Genomic DNA, 6,291 nt, shown 5'->3' with positions numbered 1-6,291 from the left:
GAAGCGTCCTTCAGTTCTGCCTCTCTCTCCCCAGCTGACATCATTGTGTTCTCTCCTTTCCTTTTTACTTTCTCTTCACCCTGCAGTGGCCCTCTCCTGGATGCCTTTCATTTTGAACTTGAGAGCATCCTTTCCTTTGGGGGCTGCCCACTGGATTCCCACTGGCCACCTAAGTGGGGAGCCTAATGGTTAGCCACTGCAGGAGTACATGGCACAAACTGAGCAAGTTAGGTGACACAGGGCTGATGGTGACTGAAGCCGAGTCATCCAAAGGTAGTATCTCAGAGAAATGGGCTACAGCTATCCTTTTTCAGGACCCCTGAGCCACCCTGGTTCCTGTTCTTAAATTCTAGCTTTCTCTTTGATTGTACAAATACCCCAAGAGTAATGAGTTTTGAACTTGGCCAGGCTTAGATTACCAGCTGGTGGCACTTTGAAGGAAGAATGTGATGTTTGGAATTTCTTGACCAAAGTGGGGAGATCGGCTGCAAGATGAGGTTCTGGCTATAAAAGGAGTCACTTGAGATGTTCACGATTAAGCAAGTTTGTCAACTTATTCCCTATGTTTGCCTGAAGCTCTGCGGCTTCTGGAAGGACAGCTCCAGGCCCCAGTTAATTACTTTATAGACGGCTTAAAGGTGGTGGGAACTGGGAGATCACCTGAGTCTGTGATTTCTAGTACGCAAAGAACACTGGGAATCTTAATGCTCCTGTGGGGCTTGAAGTACATCTCAGGGATTTTCCCTGGTGTCCCCACAGATTCCTTGTAAAACTTTGACCTTGAACTCTGTGATAAACCAGTCTGAGATTGATTCTGCAGGTTCTTGAATTAAAGTGCAAGTTGACCTCATTATCTCTCCAGGGTGAAAGTTTCAGCCCTGACTGGGAAAGGATGAGTTCCCGAAATTGGTATTGGCATTATTTGGGGCAAGTTGGGACTTCCGGAGAACCCTGAGTCTCAGGATCCCCTTGGTGTAACTCTCCTATGTTAGTCAGCTTCCTGTCACTCTAACAAATACCTGAGATATACAGCTTCTAAGGAAATAAGGTTTATTGTGGCTCCTGGTTTCAGTCCATGATTGGTTGGTTTGGTTGCCTTTGGTTGTGTGGCAAGACAGCCCATCATGGCGGGGATCACGTGTTGGAGAAAACTGCTCACCTCATTGCCATTAAAAGGAGCCAGCATCCCAATATCCAGGGGCATGCCCCAAATGAACCAGTATTCTCTCACTAGGCCCCACCTCTTAAAGGTTTTTGCCACCTTTGAGTAGAACCACAGTCTAACCCATGGGCCTTTGGGGAACACTTCAGATCCGAAAGATAGCATCTCCCCTGTGCTTCTCTAGCTTGGGGAAGTCACTCCCCACGTAGACGAAGCCAAGCATGATCCACCTGCTCCCACCTGCCCTGCCTTTCAACTGACAACCAGGATTCAAACTTGATTCACACTGTCTGGTGTGTGTGTATGTGTTACATGCGCATCTGCTTGTGTGTGAGCATGCATGCCAGCATTTGTAAACTACACAATCAGGATAAGAAAGGGGAGAAATTGCAAGGATTCACAAGTTTATAGTTGACTAAAGTGATTTTTCAGGGCAGTCGACTAAAAGGGGCACAACCTGATTTTGGGTAGGGAATGACATAGGTTATGTGGACGTCCTCACCACAAGTTCTGCTTTCAAGGTGCCAACTTGCAGCTGGTTACAATTCTAATCATTTATCTCAAACCTACATCAAATAGTCAAGCACAGTGACATTATGGGGCCAGAAACCCTGGCATAAAATGTAGAGGAAGGTCTTTTAAAACATCAGAATAAAGGCATGCATATATGTACATATTGTGGGTGCAAATGTCCCCTCTGATCATGGATCCAAGTGGTCTAGCTACCCCTTGTTAATCGGGTTCCGTTGATTGGCCTGTCCAGGAAGTCAGTTGTCTGCAATACTGCAGCATCACATGAAGGTGGTCAGTACTGAACTGGGTCTGGTAGGTTCCTGAAAGTGCAAGTCACCATCTAGAATTCACGGGATGGCCCTGCTCACCTTTTAGGGTGCCTGTGTTGCTACTCCTCCATCTCTCCCTCAACCCACAAACAGGGTTTGATGGACAAAGAGAAGGGAGAAAGTCCTTCAAGTAGGATTGGTTTTGAATAGAAAATCTCAGCATCCACTCAGTCTGCAAACCAAGATGGCCAGAGCTTTCTGGTATAAAAAGAAAATGAGTCAAGAGACTAGAGAGAGGTTGAAGACTTTGCTATAATATGAATGTTCCCCAAAGGTACAAGTGTCAAAGGCTTGGTTCCCAGCTTAGTGCTATTGGGAGATACAACCTTTAGGAAGAGTGGCCCAGAGGGAGTATGATATTGTTTGGTACAGTGTGTATGTGTGTGCATGCATGCGTGTGTGTGTGTGTAAGTGTGTGTGTGCATGCACATGTGCATATGTGGTGCTGGGGATTGAACACGGCCTCACACGTGTAAAGTGTGTGCTGTAACATGGAACTAATGCCCTGCCCTGTACAGTCTTGGTAACAATCACATCTGGACAGTACAGTCATCTATCACATTTTTCTCAATGTGAGATCATGCATGATGGTGGCCCCATAAGGTTAAGTCACCCAGTGCCATCACAGTGATTTTAGTGTGTGCAAGTACATTCTGTGGTACTCACACAATGGGGAAGTCACCTAGTAACCATTCCTCAGAGCATATTCCCATCATTAAGCATCATGACTTTATCGATTTCTGCTTTTCCTTGCCTTGTGGCTTATTGGCTAGCCTAAGTTCATGGGAAAGAGAAGAGAATTCAAGGGGCAAAGAGGCAGCGGTAGAGGGCAAGGGGGAAACAGGGCAACCACCGTCAGGTTCTTTAGTCTTTTACTCTGGTCCTACCAACTGTCAGGTAATCGGAAAGACCAAAGCTTGGTCTGGTGGCAAGAAGACCCAGGGCAGGGATATGTGGCTAAATCACGAGGGACGGGCCCAGAATCCAAGCATTTCAGTCCTCAATTTGAATGTAACCAGAAGTCCCTCACTGTAGGACTATGTGAGGGTTTTTTCCTCCTGATATCAAATATTGGTGTACAATCAGCTTCCTGTATCATGGGTTCTGGAACCACAGATTCAATTCACCTTGGGTGGAAAATATCTGAAAAAAAAAATTGCGTCTGTACTGAACATAGACAGGCTTTTTATTTCCTTGTCATTATTTCCTTGACAAAACAGAACAACAGCTATTTGTAGAGCATTTGATTGTATTGGGTTTTGTAAGTTGTCCAGAGATGTTTTACAGCGTGTGAGAGGATGTGCCTAGGGTTTAGAGAAATACTATGCTTTTTGTATAAGGGACTTAGGATTCCCAGATTTTTGATTGTGTATGTGTGTTGGGAGGGGAGTCCTGGAATCCAGCCACCTGGGTTTCAAGAGATGACCTTATTTTCCAACACCAGTGACCCAGTTCTCCAACGTGCTGTTCAACAATTCAATGAAATTCTGACACTAACTAATGATCACAGATCCTACAGGTTAAGGACTCAGCCTCCCAAGATGGCTCCCATCCTTGCTTCAAATGCAAACCACAAAGAGGTGCCTGGAGTATCCATGCTTCTGCCTGGATGACCACAAACTTAGGGGTTCTCACAACCTTCACTTCAGGGTTCATAATTTGCTAAACTGCTCACAGATCTCAGAGAGACCGTTCACTAACATTTACTGGCTTATGATAAAGCCTACAACTCAGGAAGAGCCACGTGGAAGAGAGGAGATGTACGGGAAAGGAAATGAAGGGGGCGAGTGCCGGGCACCTGACTCCCGCCACCTCTGTGGGTGCTCCACCTTCTGGCACCCCGGTGAGCTCACCAACCCACCCAGAAGCCCATCAACTGTCCTTCAAGAGTTGTGTGGTGCTGGAGGTTGAATCCAGGGGTGCTCTACCACTGAGCTACATCCCAGCCCTTTTTATTTTTTATTGTGAGACAAGGTCTTGCCAAGGGTCAAGGTTGGCCTCAAACTTGTGACCATCCTTCCTCAGCCTCCCGAGTAGCTGGGATTACAGAGCCTTCAAGATTTTTTATAACCCCCTCAACCTGTCCCTTAGTCTCTGGAAGGTCAGTGGGTAAGCTAATCACAACTATGGTCTTTCTGGTGATCAGTCCCACCTTGGGAATAGCCAGGGGCCCCACCCTAAGTCAACTCATTAGCATAGACTTGGGTAGAATAGAAATTGGCTTGTTATAAATAACAAGACACTCCAATCACTCAGTGTTTTCGTCACCTTGTTTTGCTGCTGTGACCAAAGGACTTGACGAGAACAATTAGAGAAGGAGAAGCATTTAGGGGCTCAGTTTCAGAGATCTCGGTCCATAGATGGCCAGCTCCATTCCCCTGGGGCCTGAGATGAGGCAGAAGTACATCGTGGTTGAAGGATGTGGTGGAGGAAAGTAGCCAGGAGCATAGCACCAGGAAGCAGAGAGAGCTCTGCTCACCAAGCACAAAATATACACCCAAAGGCACCCCCACCAGGGACCGCCCTCCTCCACCACACCCTACCTGCCTACAGGGTGCACCGAGTCAATCCCTATCAGGGGATTAATGCACTAATTAGGTTAAACCTCTTATAACCCAAACATTTCATCTCTAAACCTTCTTACATTGTTTCACACATCAGCTTTTGAGAGACACCTAATATCTAAACCATAGCACTCAGGAAGTTCCCAGGGTTTTAGGAACTCTGCGCCAGGAATCAGGAACACAGACCAAATATATTGTAGCATACCATGGAGACACTTAGCAACCATGGGGACTGGGTGATTGTTATGGTTTGGATATGAAGTGCCCCCCAAAGACTCATTGTTGAAGGCTTGGTTCCCAATGCAGTCATGTTCAGAGACAGGGCTCTGGGGAAGTGGAGGGAGCAGGAGGACTCGGACCTCATCAGAGGATCCATCCACCGACAGCTGAGGGGACTGCTGGGAGGTGGTGGAAACTACAGAAGTGAGGCCTCGTTAAGCCAGTAGGTCCGGAGCGTGTGACCCTGGGGACCATATTTTGTTCCTAGCCCCTTCCTCTCATTTTCTTTTGGCTTTCTGACTGCCAGTTTTCCTTTACCATGCCCTTCTACCATGACATTCTGCCTCAACATACGCCCGTTGTGAGCAAGTCAGCCAATCATGGACTGCAACCTCTGCAACTGTGAGCCAGAATAAATCTTTACTTCTCTAAGTTATTTTTCTCAGGTATTTGATCATAGCTATGGAAAGCTAACACAGTGACCAGTTATGAAAGTATTCTTTTGCTACCTTGGGCATAAAAACATGGAAGACTCATCTTATTTATAAGACTCACCTGGCCACAACCAAGAATCCAGTTTGTTAGGAACACAATCCAGTCTGTAACCTCCAATTTGGCACCCGTTTCACCTCTGGATGCAATTTCCAGATATCATTTTGGGTTATGTTCCACTGGGGAACAGAAGAATGCTGAATTTTCAATGCTGACCAGCATTTTACACCATAGTTGTGGTATTTGCAATGTGCTTAAAGGTCTCTTGGGAATATCTGCCTGGAAAGAAGTTCTGTGTATAGCAAAGCAAGGAATGTCCCAAAGTTAGTAGTCACTCTGTGTCATTCTCAGGCTGCTGATTCATGTAACTTTGTTCCCCTGTGCACTGGAGTTGATAAGGCAAGTTAGAGCAAGACCACTTTTCTTTCTGTTTTTTCTTTTTTTTCTTTTTTTGCAGTGCTGGGAATTGATCACAGGGCCTCGTGCTTGCAAGGCAAGCATTCTACCAACTGAGCTATCTCCCCAGCCCAAGACCTCTTTTCTTGTGGAAGAGTGACTCTCGAGTAGAGACAGCCACAGATGGGTGCTGGGATTCCAGCTGTCCCCAATCTCTGCACTTCTCTACTCCTGGTTCACTCTTCCACAAGAAGAGTGTGTGACTTCTCACTGTCGTCTTTGGGTTCCTGATGTTTCTGCAGCCTTCTTGTTCAGACTGACAATTTCATAAGTTGTCCAATGCTTCCAGCAAATACCTTTATTTCCTGAAGTTAGGACAATTGATACTTGTGCAAAATAACTACCATTGACACTTTTTATAGTTATATTGAAGTTAGTCACTAAATACTGGTCTTAACATAGAGATCACGTTCATCATGAGAGCACCAACAGGGTATTATTCATTCTGTTCTGCAGACCCAGTCCAAAGCTGGATTTGTAGCAGGTACGGAATAGCTCTGAATTGCATCAACTAATTGTTCTTTTTTTTTTTTTTCCCCTGATCATTGCTAAATTA

This window comes from Sciurus vulgaris, assembly GCF_902686455.1.
Source record: "Sciurus vulgaris genome assembly, chromosome: 13".
NCBI lineage: Eukaryota > Metazoa > Chordata > Mammalia > Rodentia > Sciuridae > Sciurus > Sciurus vulgaris.
Note: the sequence above shows the minus strand (reverse complement) of the source record.